Genomic DNA, 19,678 nt, shown 5'->3' with positions numbered 1-19,678 from the left:
GGTACTTCGGTATAAATGGCAGAGAAGAGATCGGCCAGGTTGAAGAGGATGAAAGGGGGAATGACGAGGACATCCTACTTAAAGCGAGTAGTTTGGTGCAACAGAGACGGAATTAGAGAGCGAAGTAAATTGAGAGAGAAAAAGCGAGAGAGAAAGAAGGATAAAGAGCATCGATAGAGTGAGAAAGGTTGGATGCAGGGCTGTATACGCGCTATACTCATCTGGTCCATACCATCGATATTCAATTTCGCAATTAAATCAAGGTATAATAATCAGCAAAACTGAAATATTTTATTTTGTGAACTCTCGTAGCTCTTGAAATCGATTATGTTTTCTATAATTATCTCATATTATATGAAATACAATATCTCAATCACGATAGTTACTATAAAACAATATCTCAAATTTAATCATTGTTAGTATAATTTCTTCTTTATCACTGTATTCACCAGCATATCTACGCTAGTTAACATTTTTTTACAATTCGAATGCAAGTGTGCGTTATGAATAAGATATAACTCGCCCGTTATAATGTCACATCGACGCAATTTGAATCGGTCAACTGATATAAGAACAACACGTAACACGATCGCTATAGTATAGCATCGACGCAATTTTAATTGGCATGTCACATCGAATAAACTGCGCCGTGCAATGTTCTGCGTTACAAGCAGCTCGAAAATAGCGTTAGTCAAAATAAAACTGTGTTATGTCAACGAAGTTTTCAGTAACATCCACGTTACACAAAAGCACGCAAACTCTGACAACCCGTTGATGCGATTTCGGTTAATTATATATATGCATCTCATACGAAACATAACCATTGCATAATATATTTCAATGTCGTAACCATTTAATCACATATAGTCCCACACACGCATACACACCGCCGTACTTTTATTTATATGTATATATTTATTGATTCGAACACTTGCCTTTTAAAGTATATGATAACGACGTTCAAGCGTGGCAAGCGAAATACAATTGGTTTGCTGGAAATACAGCAACTTTTGAAAATGTCTGCGAAAGCTGAAAGAGAATATTGGAAAGAACGAAAGTAGAAAAGCAAATAATCTCGAAAGTAAACTAAGAGAAAGAACTGAGTTTGACATAAGGACGATTAATAGGACGATCAACTACGATTTATTTTATATAGTTGTCATTAATCACTCGAGATTAGATTATTATATCGTGCATATTCTCGTTACGAAAAATATTATTTTGATAACGAAATTACATGAGAAGTATGGCACGTAGGAAAAATATTTTTGAATTTAAAGAATTACACGTCTTTTGAGCGGTTGAGCGTAGCAAAATTATCTTACGAAAGCACTCGACTAGCGATGATAGTTTTCTACTAGTCGCGCCCACATCCTGTAAACACTCATCGGTTCTCTACGGAAGGAATTCCACCTGGCTCGCGCGCGCCGGATACGCTCCTGACCAGCGTGAGAGAAAGAGAGAGAGAGAGAGAGAGAGAGAAAGAGGCCGGCCTCACCTACCAAGAGAACCTCCAGTCTTGTCGAGAGTTCCGTGGCGGTCGGCGAGCGTTGCGATTAATAGCGACTGCACCCGCGAATCGCATTCCGATCTCGCGATTTCCAGTTCGGAGTACAGAGTTCCGCGCGTCCGGAGGATCACTCTCTCTCTCTCTGCAGAGATGCGGTCGCGCCCGCGCCGGTCATAAATCGAGACTAGAGAGTCCAGAGGGGGGAAACTTCTGATGGACCTTACGATGGACTGTATCGAGACGGCGTCGGGACTGTCATTCGTCCGATGGTACTAGCGTCGGAACGCGAGACGTGTGCCGAATATCGGGTTCGCGGATCGACGCGCCGCAATTTGATCGATATCGATGGATTTTCTCCCCCCTCCCCCCACGCTCGTGTCTCATCCGTTCAAAAGTGACACCTTCGCCAGTGACGAATCCTCTCGCGAATCCTCGATCGCGCGCTTCCCGGCTTATAAAACCGGATGCAATCTCGTTTCCCGTCTGCAAGTGACGTAATCGCGCCCGAGGAGACGAAGCACGGTTGTGTCGCGCGCCGTTGCGTAAAACGGAGCGTGCGTAATTTCCATCAGGAGCCGATTAACGTGGGATACCTATGAGACCTTGGAATTAAAGACATTAGGAAGATTGATAACGGAGAGGAGGAGAGAAAGGGAGAGAGAGAGAGAGAGGAGTAGAGAGGAGAAAAGTTGTACTTTCTGAATATATCGGGCTGAGCATATCTCCGTTCCTTTCGCCGCTTCGACGAGCGATAATATACACAAATTTCGCGGCACGATCGAGATAAGCACGGAAATATTTCAACGCTTTCTACGTGGGAAGCAAGAGCGGATGACGTTTGCTTAAAAAGATCGTCTGTTGCTACGAGTTATATCTTCAATTTGACTTAATTGTGATTGTCCAAAAGACAATCGAAACCCGTTGTCATTGCGAAGGAGAAAGTCGCCGCTGAGCACATCCAATTTCGCGGAGACCGCGTCATCGAATTACAATCGAAGAGCATTCTTTTTTGGAGAAAAGTACCTCGCGTATCGTCATCCATTAATTTATGCGGAAATGGAATACAGAGTTTTCGTTTCATGAAAGGAAAGTTGAGACCCGTTATCGTCGTCTACGAGAAAGAGAGAGAGAGAGAGAGATTTAAGAATCACGTGCGCGTGTTGACTTGGCGAAGATACATTCGAGTTTTCTCAAAGTGTCTTGTCGTTGCGAAATATCGTCAGGAGCAAAGATAAATCTTCATCGGGGTCACAACGTTCATCGAACGTCGAAGAGAGAAGTCCTTTCCGTGATTCCGAAGGTAACCGCGCGGATGTTCGGACGACTCGTGTCTCGTGTCTCGTGTCTCGTGCAGTGACCCGCGCGCTTTCGCGACGCGACACCTCGCGCTTCGCAAAGGTGCCTGCCTGGCTGCCTGCGTGGATCAGTGGAGCAGTAGATGCGCGGAAGGTTTATCACGTTTACGACGTAATAATTGATTCGCCGATACCAGCGAACATATCTGGATTTTTCACAAACCGAAACGACGATTAATTCGCGATCTTTCTGACGAATATCAGGCTGGTATTCAGTGCGCTGCGAAACGACGAGCGCTTTTACGAAGGCAAGCGCATTCGGAGAGTGCAACAATCGTCCGACGAGTATCGGCCGAGTTATTTCGCGGGATCGGTTTGGTATTCGGCGCGCAGCTCAGGAGAGCGACCGCGTTTACGAGAACGCGGAGTAAGCGTGGCCGAGGCTCTCGGGGCCTGTTCACTCCGCGCGATAATCGTCGCCGTTCGCTTTCACCGCAGCCTCGACTCGCAGACTCGCACGGCACTCGCGCGCGGCACAGCACAGCGGCGGCAGGTATTCCGTAATAAATCTATAATAGCGAGCCTGGAGTAACGGTTTTACGACGAATATTATCCCGGCGTGAGCGGAGAAGAGCTAGCTGCGCCGAGCAGATTGCGCGTCTTATGAAATTGCGCGCGGTTGAGGTTGAGGCTCGAGAGAAAGATTAGCGAGGAGGGTCGCGAAAGGCGAGCCTGCGCAAGTGGGTCGCGATTCGCGATAGAAACTTTTCCAGAGTTCACGAGGTCCCGACGAGAGTGACCGACGAATTGGGATCGAATCTCGCGCCGACTGTCGTGACTTCTGCGCGGGTCACAACGTAAATCGACGGGTCGAGAGGCGAGCAAATATTTCAACGTGGCTTTCAAGCGCGTTTCGTATCGAAAGAGAGGTAAGATCCTGATGAAGGAGTAGGCGATCGCCCGAATGCGCGGTAGGATACCGAGGTCATCGCTCGTGGGGTGTACGGACGCGATTTACCCGATCGATCGATCGACTCGGCGATAAGAGGCGAGAGATTCCAAGGGGGTCAACCATCGACGGCGATGTCGCCGGCCGCGGCCGCGGCGTGAAGACACGAGTCGCGACGATCGCGAGTTGCTGCACAACGTGTATCGCGCTTCGTCGGGTGGAGAGCGTCACCTCTCTCTCTTTCTCTCTCTCTCGCTCTTCCTCTCCCTCCAGTTCTCTCTCTCTTTCTCTCTCAGAAGTCAGAGAAGCCAAGCAGCGCAGTAAAAAGCCGGCAAGCTGGATGCTACAGACGGTGCCTCGCCCCCTCCGCCCCCGCCCGACATTACTGTCACGCAGGATGACCGGTGAGAAACTTTAAATCATCCTTAACGACTTGAACCTTTGCACGTACGAAGAGAACGCGCGGTAATGCAGCGATGACATACAATGTTATTAAAAATGCGTATATACGTGACGGGCAAATGATAAATTCTTTCGCACTTTAGAATTAATTTCTCGAGGACGTATGTTACGTAGGTACTGTAAAATGAATGCTGTACGTTTTTTAACTGTTTATTCATACAAGCTTAACCGAATATTGTTGTCTAATTGTGACATTCAAAGGATGTCTGAAAGATTAACATGCTCTTTCTTGGAAAGTTACGTCGCCGCAATTATTCCAGTAGGACTAACTTGCGCGTAATAATAGGTTTGAGAATTATTCCAGCCTTTAAATTCAAATAAGAGATTTTTCTTTAGTGCAACTTTTATGATTATTAAATTAAATAAACGTTCTGTAGACTACAAAATAGCACGTATATAATCATTAAATAATTATAACATGAGATCAAATTAAAATGTATCGCGCAGGCGTTCGTGCAAGAAATTGTGTTCGATAAAATTAAGATTTATTGTGAGCAAAAATAATATACTATTAAAAATTTATAAAAATTAAAATAAGATTAAACATGAAGGAAAAACGATCTGTGTTTAATTAAAATAGGGGAAAAAGTTGAATTATGTTTGTGTTATTGCTGACACATGCGTTTTATCGCGAAGTGATATATAATTAAGATTGAATTGCAAAGATTTTATCTGTGACTGAAACGCACACGTATGTATAATACATGTTCGAAATTTCAATGATAATTAAAAAATAACAAATTTTTTGTGAGAGAAAAACAAGTTTTTTTTTTATATCTGGATACATAAATTAACCGAGTTAAGAGTTCAATAATCGGAGCTGTTTCTGTACTTATTGTGAGTAAATTGGTCACGAATCAGTCAGGTATCAGATTATCGCTGATTATATCGTAATGAATTCGATCAGTTGCTAGAGATGGATATTAGGGATAGACAGGAATTTTGAGTGAATAATTTGATACCCTCCTTCTGGCTGAACGGCTTTGATCCGCGGGATAATGGGATGGCAATCATTGGGGCTCAGCTGCGATACATTTCTGTCGTGGTTAGCTTTCGGACGGGTATTGTTTCGTGGCTGTCACACGTGCGTGCACGTGACACGGAATCGTCAATATCTCGCGTCACGTTTCACTCCCCTTTGGTAAACAGCGAGTGTATCGCGTTACGGTAAGGCCTATCATAGGATAGAACAGTGCCGATATGCCGATCGAGAGTCACGTTTCATGGATCAAAACCGACTGGGATAAAAATCTTATGATTGCGTCTGTGTAGTGACCAAAACTCGTCCCATTGCAAAATTTTTCTATCTGTGTTATAGACTGATTAAAATATATATAAAACTGAAAGCATTTTTTAATTTTAAATTGGAAATTAGAAATTAAATTAGATAAATAATATTCAAATGGCTCCGCGGATTAAAATTCAGTATGAAGAATAGGGCTCGGAAAGCCGTAAGGATGTTTGTGTTTTATTATTTTAAATTAGATAAATTAGTAACTTATTGTATAAGAATAGAATAAAATTCATTGAAGTAGTAATAATACCATATTTCAACTTAGTAAATATTTGAACAAGCATATTAAAAAATATAACTTTTAAGATCGGCTTTAGAAAGAGAAGGGATGCGATTATATTAAGGAAATTAAAAAATCCAAATTTTTTATTTTTTTCTATCTGAGTAATTTAAGATTTTTGGGAAACAGTATTATTAGATAAGATCTTTGCCTACTTTTACATTTTTTATATTTATTAGGAATTTATCGGGAAAATTTATTCATGAATTTAAACTAATATTGAAATACATTATGTAAATACACTCGTTCTTATCTTGCTACGAAAGCACTTATAGCAATAATGTCACAAAAGACACAGTTCTTCGTCGACATTTAACTAACATTTTCGGTACGATCCGAAAGGACAATTTTAAGAGGAAATGAGATAGAAATGAGATAAAATAGTTATCTAATTACATTTGCATTTTCATATATTTTTATTTTCATTGTGATAAAAGTATTCTATTAAAGATTTCAGAGTTTTGTAACTGATTGTTTCCCATGAATCCCATGATATTTAAATGGAAAATAACGCTTGTCAGCTGGCATTTTATTGCCGTAAACTTCCGGCGACCCTTTTGATATTGTTTACAAAGTAATGTATTGATTTTTCATTGGTTGAACGAATACATCGCTTTATCTAGCCGTTTCGTCGTGATTTCAGAACAAGGGGAAAAGGTAGAATGACGTGGGAGACTAACGTATATCTACGTGGTGTTCGTAAATAAATATGAGTCACACAGATTGTTCTCATAATAGAATTTGTTTAAATCAATACTTGGAGATTAATTTAATTTATATGAAAGAAAGAGTCATTGTCAAGAGGTGTTTTTTAGTAATGAGGTGCTACTGTACCTATATATTTGTTTTTTTTTGCAACACCCGATATATCTTGTCTCAATATGACGCAAGTAAATTGAGGTAATTATTGATTCTCATGAAACAATTAGCCTGCTCACAATAGTTATTGTTGCCATTGTGTATAATGATTGTTACGTTGGATACGATCTTCTATTGTCACCTGCTCTTTCTAGTTTTTATAATTCGCTTCACCAACGACTGATACCCGAGGTCGAATCGAATACACAAGTCGGTTTATATTCGATGGTTTTCGATTTACATGATTAGTACGCTTCCTACAACGTTTGCGTTAATTTGTAGATTTGTTAAATGACATTTGCATGAAAAGAGAGCAATGAAAAATACATAGGTATAGTTCTTGTCTTGACATTCAATTTAAATCTAGATTTCTAATTTAGAAATCTAGATCCACATTCTCTCGACATGTACTAGAAGAAAAATTATGACGATAGAAATTTTTTACTTTCATATATTTAACAGATCTTTCGATGAATTTGAAGTCGATGTACGTGAAAACTTTCACAAACTTAATTGAATATTTTATATCAAAGTTAAAAAGATTTATACGATTTTTAGGAATGCAAATTTTTGGAATAACAATTTTCCTTTCTATTTAGTGTTATACAATTAGCGTAGAAATTGTTCGTGAGGTTCATCACGGTTCGAGACGCGGATCTCCTGAATGAGGTTTCTATCGTTGCGTTGGTTCGTTAATGCTCCACTCACTATGCATATAGCTCCGAAGTCTCGCAGCGTCAGCGTCTGTATCGACCGACTTCCAATCTAAGCCGCAGTGGTTCGAGCTTGGTACGAATAGAGCGCAAAGTCGATAACTCGGGCTACGATCTTTGTATCGAAAAAAAATGACAGGGTCCACCGGACAGTCTAATAATAGTATGGGCTTTATTGCTCGTGCTACATACATAAGAGGGTTCGTGGGCACGTAGATGCGAAACGGGTACGTTGTATCGTCGGAGGGTATTTTGTTTACTTGCGGTAGTAGCGGTACGTGAGATGTTCTACACCTTATCGGCCTCTCCAAGTCAAATTAAATGCTGTGCTTGTCGTGGGAGAAAGTTTTGATCCAAACCCGATGATTTATAGTAATGATCCGCGAGAGAGTTATGGCACTGTATCATGTATTTTTGACATTTTAAATAATCTAATGCGCGTAAGATCAACTATACCTTGCCGCTACAAAACAAATGCAATTCATACAATAATTATAGATTTAACTCGATTCAAGAGATTGTGCGAGATAAATCACAGAATGTTTTTGTTTAAAAAAAAAATTAATGTTTATTTTATTTTCTGATTTTCATTGTGTTGTGCATCAAAGTGTCTCTATCGTTTGAATGAACTGTTTTCCGGAAATGAAGCTTGCAGGAAGAGAAGACGATTTTGAGCGTCTTGCAGAAGGTGCTCGAGATTTCATGGCTCCATATAGAACAGGCGTTCTTGCGCACAACTTAAACCCGTCTTACGAGCCAAGGTTATCGAGTGCATTCCGTAGGCATGTTTCTTCGGGAAACGATATCTTCTAAGATTCTAATTTCGCGAGTGCAAAATAATTTAACTTGATATAATAGTAATCAAATTAATTTTTACAGTTATAGTTGCATTTTTTGTAATGTGAGCGACAAAGTAAACAAGACTAAAGCAAAAATTTTGGGCCGAGTAAATATTAAATTATTACTGCAGTTCTTATTATTTAAAAGAAAATTTGCTTTTTTAAAGAAAAAATATATTGAATATTATAATTAATTATCTCTCTCTGTTTAATTTTCGATAGAATTGTATTATTAGTGCTTTGTTGCTGGGAGTATTCAGTAACTATGACGATATTCATCACGAAAAGTTGTTCGTCTGAACTATATCTTCCCGGATATTTTCCTGACTTTCTAATCTATTCCTAGATTGTTGGAATGTTCGCGGTAACATGCATGTGCTGCAATTTTGCAGGAAGTCATTATGATTTTGTACGCTTGAATTATATGTTATAGTTAAATTAAAAATGTGAGAGTAATAGACAGAATAATAAGCGAAAAAGGAAAAAGATCAAATAGCTATGGATCTTCAGCTGATGATGGAAAAACAGAGGCGATCCGTTGTATTTTCCGCGTCGAGTAGCCTGTTGAATTAATTGCAGTAATTTTAATTTATCGCTGCCGTTATTATCGGTAAAATGCTATACTTTGAAATTGGAATGACATTTCGAGGCTGATACGATACAACGCGTCGTGATATGCCGCGCGTATCGCTCCTATTTTACCAACAATAAACGTAGAGATTCGCGTGCGCGGCTCACACGTGCTAATTACTGCGAAGCCGAGGGATAATGACCCGCCATTTTTCTTTTTAATTCCGGAAAAATCGTAAAATACGATGGTTAAATTGCAACGTTTACTCGCTGCGAGAGGCGACGATAACATTAAGTACAAGTATCGCGCGTTGAAACAAAACATGAGCTGATTATAGATCAGAGTGACACTGATATGTGGCGTCGAACAGCGGCAATAGCTTTTTCCTCGAAGCACTTTACAATTTCCTGTAAAGTGGCGAAATCGATTCTAGCCATATACTATAAAGAAGTAAAGAAATACTTGCATAAGCAGGTTACGAGATTTTCACCTGTTTCTCAGATATAGATAATAATTATAAAGAATTTTAAAAGAAATTTAAATTTAACAATTTAATTTAATAAAAATGATATGCTTATATATAAGTATCAAAGATTATATCAATTTAGAAAAGAGCAAAACCCATGGTCGAAACGTCTTGACGATTAATCCGACCAAAACCAATAGTCGAATTGTCCACGACACGACGACACTGATAGCCAAACGTTGTCGATTAAAAATAGAGTTTTTCTCTTATAAAGAATTTTACCTCGTAAAATATATTACGTAGAAATTGCCTAAGAGCTGCTTTTGATTATTTTGATACAATAAGATATAATAACTTTAATTGTCGGACATATTTTTTCTAATATTTTGTAAATATATAAACTGGTTTTTTAACGGTTTAATGAAAGAAAATTAAACTAACTAAAGATCTAACTGAAAAACTAACTAAACCAAAGAAATTGAATTAAAAGTTTAATGAAAAAGTGAATGATATTTGCAGTTTTATTTTCGTTTTTACGAGTTTGTCTCTTAGATGACATCCAAGTCCAGATGGCTGACTGATGAGACCGGATATCCATTACGTTCAACGATCTCGTCGATCCCATCTCGCTGCTATTTACCGTGTGCTTATGACACGCGGCACGTGCCGTTGCAAGCTTCGGCCCGGTGCATTACGGTATGCGCGCCACGTGCCATGTGAATACAAAACGCAAGCTTCTTGTTTCATTGTGAAAAATGTCCGTTACGCAAATGCGGTTGGCGAAGTGAAAAAAGTCCGCGGTCCAAATTTTTCGTCGACTATTGTTTTGAGTATAGCACGTATCCATTATTTGTGTGAACGCGTGCCGATTGTTCGTCCCCTCGATCGCCTCGAAAGCATTATTGCGTCTCCCGACTCCCGAGACCGTCGCCATTCAACGAAATGTTGAAGCCTACTTACACCGTGAAGTATCCTTCTCAAAATCTCCTTTCTTTCGAGTGCTGAAAATATTCGCGAATCAACAATGGCAATTGGGATTATTATTATTCGAGTTGTTTTCTTCGGCCACGCTAAGCCTCATAAGGTGCTCTATAGCATTTTAACATATTAAAACTCTCGACGGCGATCTGTTGCCTCTTTATAAAAGTTGTATTTTGCATTATTAAATTTTGCAGATTATGATATTTTTTCAGAGTATAGCAGTATTTAATATTTATAATATATAACAATATTTTAGGAGTTTTGCCTGCGATTAAAATATATAAATAAACATATCAAATACTAATACATTCAGAAATAAAATATATTTTTTTATTAATTCGAACAACATTTATAATTTTCGATGAATTAATTTTATTCTAATTTTTTTTACTTTTATTTTTTGCTTTATTTACTATCGTAATAGAATTTGCGCTTATCTCTTGAGTAAAGGCCTATCGGTGATTGTACTTGAAAATTGTACAATACCGCAATTCATTTCAATACAGTAGAACGAAGGTAAATTCATTCGGGAACCTTGAATTTTCGTATATTGCGTGCCGTCGAGACGAAACACGATGTTTCTCTCGACGTAAGTACGATCGATAATACGGTGCCGTTCCCCTTGGGAAAAGGAGCGACACGAGTTTCCTTCGGCTCATTTTCCGCGTCTGATGTACAGGGTGTCAAATAAATCTTGATAGAAATATTTCGATCTTTATTGCATTCAAATCTTACGTTTGATTTATCGAATTCTGCTCTTATACTTTATTCGAAATTTGGACGATGATAATATAGCTGAATGATATACATCAGGCAATAAAGGAAGTAGATAGTACAATAAGGACAATCAATTTTCTAGAGTAAGCCATAATGCAAAAATTTTAAAAGTTCTAAGCTTTTTTATTATCAAGATAAAAGTTTAAAGTTTCTTTGCTTGAAATTTTTTATTATTAAAACGAACAATCTCTCTGTCTCTTTTTATCTCTCCCTCTCTCCTTCTCTCTCTTTCTCTCCTTTTCCTTTTCTTTTATTAAAAGTAATTTTTGTCTTAAACGAAATGTCGAAGTTCACTTGCTTGAAATTTAAATAAAAATGCAATCTCATACTTCAAATTTAGAAGACATCTTGTATGTATCGCGAGAGAATATCGCACGCCAAAGTTTTTCTCAATTTGTGCTGAACGTGGCAGAAAACGAGCCACGAACGAAGTTCAGTGAGACGCAGAAACGAAAAGTTTTTTAATATACGGTCCTGCAGATATTTTTCTCTTTTCCCATCGTATCCTTATTCTGCTGCGTATTTGCGAGAATACCTTTTTTTTCTAACAAAGAAAACACTCGAGAACCGAAGAAAACGAGGGACTGGAATTAACATTGGTGGCACATGTAAACTTGAATGATTCCTTAATGAGGGGTCCTTTTTTCGGATCGTTGTGCACTTAAGATAAATTCCAATGCTAACTCGAATTCCCCCTCCCCTTAATTCCGTTTCGTTTCTTCGTAAGAAATTATTCTCGCTGCTGTGTACTTCAAGTTTGTTCGAGTTTTAAATTTTTTAAATTTAAAAGCAGTGCTTCTCTCTCTCTCTTTCTCTGATTGAGTATTCGCAATGTTATTTGCCTCTTTATGGTACTTTGCGACGAAAGTGTGAATAGTCACAACTAGAGAAAGTTGGCGCAATAAATTAAATTACTGTAATCTGCGACTCTCTCTTTATGACTGATTGTGAAAAAAAAACGGGTCGATGTACTTGTCATCAGCGTTGCCTTTCCGTGTAAATCTTTATTTTATACAAGCAAAAATCTTTATTTTATTTATGAAAATTATATTGCGTTTTTTAAGATTCACTGGTGTGGATCGCAACATGCAACAAGGAGCATAAGCAATTGTCTTTCTATTGTATATAAGTACCACTTGTACCGTAGAAAGACAATTGCATATGCTTCTTGTTGCGTGTTACGTTTCGTGAGCTTTATTAATTTTTTTCGGAATCTTCCTCACGTAGAGTGTAGTAGAGCAATAATCCACAAGATTCCGCAGAAAGTCGGCTGTCTATCTATGTGGCCCAGTGTGTTGCGACAACGGGAGCATTGTGCACTGGGCGCACCGTACAAAGCAAAATGCGCAGCGAGGTGCAGCGAAACGCCCGATTGGCTCTGAAGCCATCGCCGGTGTTTTGTAGTGTGTATACTGTATACACTATATCTCGCGACGACTACGTCTACCACGGCGCTGTTACTATCCCGCCTAGAGCACCATGGCCTCCGTTGGCAATGTTGGCACCATGGTGCAGCAGCCTTTTACCTGCCTGCTGACGTTCTCGAGCTCGAGCCGAGAGCGTAATTAGCATGAAACGTGCTGCGTCCCTGCATCGTGGAGCTGCCGCACGCTCCGACCTCTATTATTTCTTTGTGATTCTGTAAAAGTTCGTATTTTTATATCGGTGAGCTCACGGTTCTCACGCCTCGGTGGGCCTCGCGCTATGGCGGCGACGATTACGTAATTAGAGTATTTTTAATCGTGCCCTAGGAAGCCAGCCGCCCTTTGCGAAAGAAACTTTTAGTATTATTCCTCGGCACAAAGCTGCGTAAATGATTTTATTTCTATCGTGAAATAGATCTTATGAGATACATGCAGTTAGGTTTGCGTATAATCGAATGATTGCACATGCTAGATTCTATTTAGTGGTATTAGAAGAACGAATAAGCGTATATTGTGGAAACCCCACGCTTTAACTTTTAACTGATCGTTGACGGGTGGTGACGGCTGGTCTAGTGGGTAGAGCGCCAGATTCGTAATCCGGAGAATCGGGCTTCTAAAATTTCTATTCCTAATGTGGCTTAATCAATCATCATATATGGATCCTCCTTTTTTCGCTTTTCTCCACACTTTTCTCCACTCTTTTGCTAATTACAAATATAAATTTACAATAAGTTTTCCAAGATTTACAATGAAATATTATAAAATTAATAATCCTTGGAAAATCGAAACTTTTCCATGACAAAAAATTAAAATATCTGTAGGTTATACAGTACACAATAGTATACCCCAACTTTTTTAAATATTTGTGGATACATCTCCTTGGAGTATACACAAATGTATACACAAGTATTTAAAAAATTGCGCTCTTGGGGTACTTTATTGCAACGGCATATTTTTGAGACCAAATCAAGTCAAAAAGGTCTTTTATCACTTTTTAAATCTTACAACTTTTGTCTGAAACATTTCTTTCTATTTTGCTTTATTTTTTAGATATTTAGGCGTCTCAATTTAAATGCCCCAACTTGCATACGTACACACTTTCATAATACTTCTTGTTATATCTTATTATCACGACAAAAATAAAGGCAGGATTTATCAGAACACGAAATTGCACGAAATAGCATTAGTTATTGATTACAGAAATCGAAGCTACGGAAAACTAAGTTAAGCGCGAGATATAAATTTTATGTTGAGGATTAAATTTCAAGAAAATGTTGTTAAACATGGAAAATGAGATACCAATAATCAATACCAATGCGAAAAATAACGTACGTTTTGTAACCGTTAAACTCGTTGAAATAGAGCTCGCATTTTCCTATACTAATCTCTGTAGTAGAATGTGCTGCTTTGATCTGGAGCTCTGGCTTCATCCATCTTGTGCTCACCTTGAATTACCTTGGAATTGCCTTAAAATCTTGGCACTGCCTGTTATCTTAAAGCCTTAAACGACGGACATGAATAACTTATTATTATCGCATGCTCTATCATTTTTATTCACTAGGATGGTGGTCACTTTAATAGCCACAAATCGCTGACAACTCTTGCAAATTCTTGAGACTTTCAACTCGGTTCTTGTTTACTCTCATTTCTTCAATTAGGTTACGCTGAATAATTGTAGGAGAAATTAGGATCGATTGAATTTCTCATGAGATTTCTTATATCTTTTATTTCTATAAAAATAAAAAAATGGTTACATCAGATTATAACTTTTATTCTGAAAATATATTTTTCCTAGTAGTTTTTATTAAATTTAATAAATTAGTTTAATAACTTGAAAAATTAAAATAAAAAAGATTGTATATATATTGTGCATTAAACACTACGAAATAAATTAAATAAATACAATGAATTAAGTGATCGAGGTTGCAATCATTTGTTTAAATATTTAAATTTGAATCTTTTTAAATTATTTCAGTTCAATATATTGTCATATATTTGGGTTAGTTATATCTTAATGTTTAAAAGACAAATATTAATTAAATAAAAACACCGCATTTTTTGTTTTCAAATATCAAGAAGCAATAGAAATGATAAATATACTTCTTCGATTTTGACTAGCGTCATTTGTAACTATATTTTTCCAAGAACTTTCATATTATTAGATTTTTATCTATCTTTGTTGCAATTTTACTCACACATTTTTATTAAATTAGGACTTTTCTTTATATCTCAGAGATCATATAATCTTTTTTTCGGCGCAGCTGACGAATTTCACACCGTTCTGTGCGTGAAAAAACCAAGTGACGATTGTGAGACATGCGTGTCGACGCATCGCACATATACTGCACACTGCTTGACGTGAAAACAATACGCGCGTGCATCGCAAAAAGTAAAGGAAAGCCTCGGTGAAATCTCGCTTTTTCTGTCTGCATTTATACGAGCGACAGTAGTTACACAGTCCTGATTTATTTCTATCCATCTCACCAAGCGTTATAACTTATTTAAGTTTCTAAATGTTGCTTGGATCATTATGAAGATACAGCGATGATTATAGAATTGAATTGCAATGTTTTGTACGCCTGTAAGGCGCAGGAGTACAAAATTGTTTTTGATAAAATTAAGGTCTGCGAATAAATAATTATATTAAAATCTTACGAATGTTGCAAAATTTATAGTTAAAATTATTTCCTCACTCGCGGCGTTCAGGAATAATTCCAAGCAGTTTTGGCTGACGTTCACTAGCACCATAATATTGTTGTGAAAACTATTTAATTTACTTATTATAATTATGGTATTATAAAAAAGTAGAAGGAGGAAAATTTCACGTACATATATGAGACGTCCGACCTTTTATTTTCAAGTCACACAACATTGATTATTCGCGTTTGAAGGTGTTGGTATATTTTTATTCTCTTCCTGAACGCCAAGTTTTCTCGATATCGTTGCCGACAAACGCAGAAGCGAAAGTCTTTAAATTGAGGTAATGATTTTAAGATAAGTAATCGAGTTTATAAGATTTTCATTTCTACATAGGAATGTCATAGTTAGAGGTATATTAAGCTATATCTAAGATAAGCCAAATTATCAGAACACAAAAAATTTTATATGGAATTAATTTGCTAATTATAATTATTTGCTATTTTTTGCTTTTAAAAGTAATTTGTTTGCTCCAGTTATTAAAAAGTTACGAAAGGCTGGATAGCTTAAGATTAAGCTAATTCAGCCATTGTAAAAAAAAACATACATAAGTCAAAGCAAAAAATTAATAATACCAAAATTATTTGCTACTTTTTTGGTATTTTTTGCTTGCAAGAATAATTTTTTTGCTCACACTATTAAAAAGTTACAATGGCTGGATAGCTTAATCTTAAGCTATCCAGCCCTTGGTAACTTTTTAATACCTGGAACAAAAAAATTACTTTTAAAAGCAAATAATTAGCAAATTAATTCCATATAAAATTTTTTGTGTTCCGATAATTTGGCTTAGATAGTTTAATATACCTCATAGTCATCCATATCGCATCTTTGACCGACCATCGCCATATGTGTCGATCAAACTGTCGAGATGTGTGTTAAATTTCTAGAACTGGAAATGACACTCGCGCGCCCCACTTTGGAGCGAAAGCTCTTGAACTCCATTTTAAGATCCCACACACGATCGCCCACTATCGAAATTTCCAGGGATGCAACGCGTATTACATAAAAGTCATCTCAAAAGTCATGTGAGTGATGCAAGACTTTTACGAAGATATTTACGTTTGATGTTACTATTTTTAAATTTTTGTAGGATTCAGATACTCTATGTACGGAATGATGGAATATGAATTACTTTGAATGAATAATTGTATACAATAAAATGGTACAAAAGAACATTACTACTTTAGATCGACTTAATTCCTAGTTACAATATAACATGAATAAAAATATATGTATTTTTTTTTAGTTTGCCTTTATTCCGTAATGTATCTACAGCTCGTCAAAAACTGAGACTAATAGTCAAGATTCCTTTACGTAGCAGCTGCGAACACGCGCGAATGCGAATCGTTGAAACCGCGCGAGAAGAGCGCGGAGCTGCGTTTCGCGGTGCCAGGCCGCGGGCTAGAAAGTAGCTGGCGACTTATTGCGTTTGTTCGGTCCGTCACATGTCGTGTATCTCGTTTTACTGCTTTCAGTCGGTTGCAACGGCATTTGCGTCGAACAGGATCGGTAAGAATCGGATCGCCGCGCCGTTTGCGTCGCACTATCGCGAGATCGAGATCGATATACTGTTCTCGATACTCCAGTTTTTCTGTTTCTCAATTACGGATAATTGGAAAAATTTTACTGCTTTACGGATTATCGTGCAATTAGAACAATCAAATGTTTTTGTACCATATAATCGCATAAAATACAACTGTTATTCTTTTAAAGGATTGGAAATTGTAATATTTTGGAAATAATTTGAAAATTATAACAATTCATATAGTGCGCTTATAATTTTATATTTTATATTTTATTAGGGATGTACTGTTAATGTTCGAAAAGTACAGTTTAAAAATAGGTATTACTAGGTACATCATGTACAAGTTGTAATTATTTTTTTCCGGTGCTATTGATGATCTCGAAAATATCCTGATCTTTCGCGATATATGTTTAGGTGGAGTGACAAAGAAGACGAGTGACAGCCAAAAATAAATATGACCTGGAACTTAAATTAACCGATATGGTCGAAGAATCTTCGTTTCCTTTCGATTATACTCTACTGATTTGTTTTTGCAGTCTAATTTAATCGATTAAACTATATCGCGATTGGGAGATATGACCGAGTTGCAGTTAATTGGAAAAATAATTACCAATATAATATTGGAGATTATTTTTCGTGACTAATCGTGCTTGTATTTAAGAACTTGTAATGCGAATTATAGATATTATTGACGAAAACCGAGATTCTAAATACGGTGATAGCAATAGATTATAGATTAGTTTCTCAGCGTTTGATATCATTTAAACCTTATTATGACAAAAATATTTGCCCATCTTGATCGTTTCGTACAGATATTGTTACATTGATTTTTAAAGCGGTTGAACATTTTTAGTATCAAGTGATTTCGTAACTGTTATTCAACATTTTTATATATAAAAATTACCACTATTTTCGGTCATATATATATATTTAATTCAGGAAAAATATTAGACGGTATAATAAGATACTATCTAATTAATTGGATATGAAAATACTATAATGATCCAAGAAAAATTGGATATTTTTATATGAGACACACACTATCTAATCGAAACAATCCGTGTTATAAGTTTTCTGATTTTATAATCGGTCGAATCCTTTTTCATGATTTTTCAGTAATAGTTTATTTATCGCAGCTGCGATACATAAAGAGACATACGCCGCTTGTAACGTATTATCTTCTGAGCGCGCAAACAACGATCGGTAACGAGACTGTCGGTGCAATTCGCTGATGATAAAGAATGTTTACTATTTTATCGTGCATCGAAAAGGAAGAGAGCTGTGATTTGTTCTCGCTAATACGAGCTGTCAGATTTTGTCAGCTGCTGCCACTTAAAAAAACGCACATGAATATCTTGCAAGTAAAATAAAAGTAACATCAAAGAAATAAAAAATAGATATAAATTAAAATATTAAGAACATATTTGGAATAAAAATTGTTATCTTCGGGATGTGATGTCGCACGAAGTTGAAGTGTTTAGCTCCGGGATTAAATGAGCTCGCTCGGATTCACAGTTGGATATTGAAAGAGGAAGGAAAAAGAGACCATGCCGACTTATTTTTGCAGGCGAAGCACTCCTCGCCACGGGCTTTATCGAGCACGTCGTCGAGTGCCTTTAGAAGAGTTTCTCCTCCTCCTCTTGTCGCGAAACCGCTTCTCACGACGCGGCGCGGCGGTTGTCTTTTCCCTCTCGTCTTTTTCTACTCTTTCAATAATAAAAAAATGAAAAACAAGAAAAGACCCATGGTCTGACGCAGTCACCTTGCGCTTCCACAACTACTCAAGACTCTCTCGGAGCCTTTTCATTTTGAGATCCCATACATGGGTTGAGCGAGGAAGAATATGCATCATGTATTCGCGATTTATCGATCGCAGAAAGATATTGATTAGATGAGAGATGTATCTTTAAAGAAAAAATATTTTGAAGTCTTTAAAAATTTTAATCTTTTTCCGATACTTTAATTATCGTCTAATTTATTGAATGATGAAATATTAGAACTATAAATAACGATAAATACTTATTGATTCAAAGCTTATTAAACTGAATATAATTTTAAACAATGTATACTTTTAATTTGTTTATCTATTTATATAAAAATAATTTGATATTCTAATTTGTCAGAATTACAAAAATAACTGGAAAATGTTTAATAAAGGATAATAGCATGATTTATTCCGTTTCTTAAAGAAATATAACAATTTTATATTTTTATACTGTGCATATCTGTAGGTGTATGTGTACACGTAAAATTTTATTTATATGTATCTTATTTATATGAATTTGTATATGACGCTACACCTACAATATATTTCAAAAATTGGAATATCATATGCCATTAGTAAAATCAATAGAGTAATAAATTTAGGAAAGATATGACAAATCATTTCTAGTCTATTTCGGTGGAATATCAGAAAATATTTAAGAAGGAATACACACAATTGAGATCTATAAATGGATGGCGGTGGATGGAATATACTCAATGAGAGTCGGTCTAATCTAATTAGTCGTTCGCTCAAAGTGAATTTCCTTGTCGATCAGCTGTCAGATATCTTCCATCCTACGTCTCATTCTCGAAATACTACACACCTTGGAATCGATTGCATTCCATCGACTTCAATCTATCGTTTATTATTATAATCGAATCTTCTGCCTTGATATATGTTTTAAATATATTTACGATTATTGAAATATTCACGAGATCTCGTTGATCTCGTTGTTTTCATCTAACGCGCAAGAATACTCCGCAATCGCAGAAATGGCGATATCGATCAAATTTATTCGTTTGTATTGCATGCGGTAATAATACGCGGAGAAAAATAGCTGCGATAGAAAAGATATGTTTTTCCCATTGACTTCTCTCAGCGAACCTTTTAGAAAATCCATTCTCCTAGCTCACATTCTTTAAACGAAACACGTGTTTGCCATCTGACATTCTTTGGCAGTCGGCCTTCTGCAGGATAGCAGTTCGTATAGAGATCTATTTAACCAGGACAGTTCAAGACAGTTTGTGTGTAGATTTTTAAAAAGGTACATCT

General features: G+C 36.9%; 1 protein-coding gene across 3 annotated transcripts in view; it reads left to right on the top strand.

Moving 5' to 3' along the window:
* The window catches only part of LOC112451930 (rap guanine nucleotide exchange factor 2-like), a 114,564-nt gene that overhangs the window by 34,692 nt on the left and 60,194 nt on the right, over nt 1–19,678 (top strand). The window contains exon 1 of one of the 3 annotated variants that reach the window (XM_025011853.1): nt 1,519–4,158. The exons of the other annotated variants lie outside the window; for them this stretch is intronic. The gene's annotated coding sequence lies outside the window, so the exon portion shown is untranslated. Of the gene's footprint in view, nt 1–1,518; nt 4,159–19,678 lie in introns of those variants that run through there. 3 annotated transcript variants of the gene reach the window in all.

The sequence above is a fragment of the Temnothorax curvispinosus genome, unplaced genomic scaffold (assembly GCF_003070985.1).
Source record: "Temnothorax curvispinosus isolate PA1 unplaced genomic scaffold, ASM307098v1 QBEX01002827.1, whole genome shotgun sequence".
Taxonomy (NCBI): domain Eukaryota; kingdom Metazoa; phylum Arthropoda; class Insecta; order Hymenoptera; family Formicidae; genus Temnothorax; species Temnothorax curvispinosus.
This window is presented reverse-complemented; position numbering and strand designations above follow the sequence as displayed.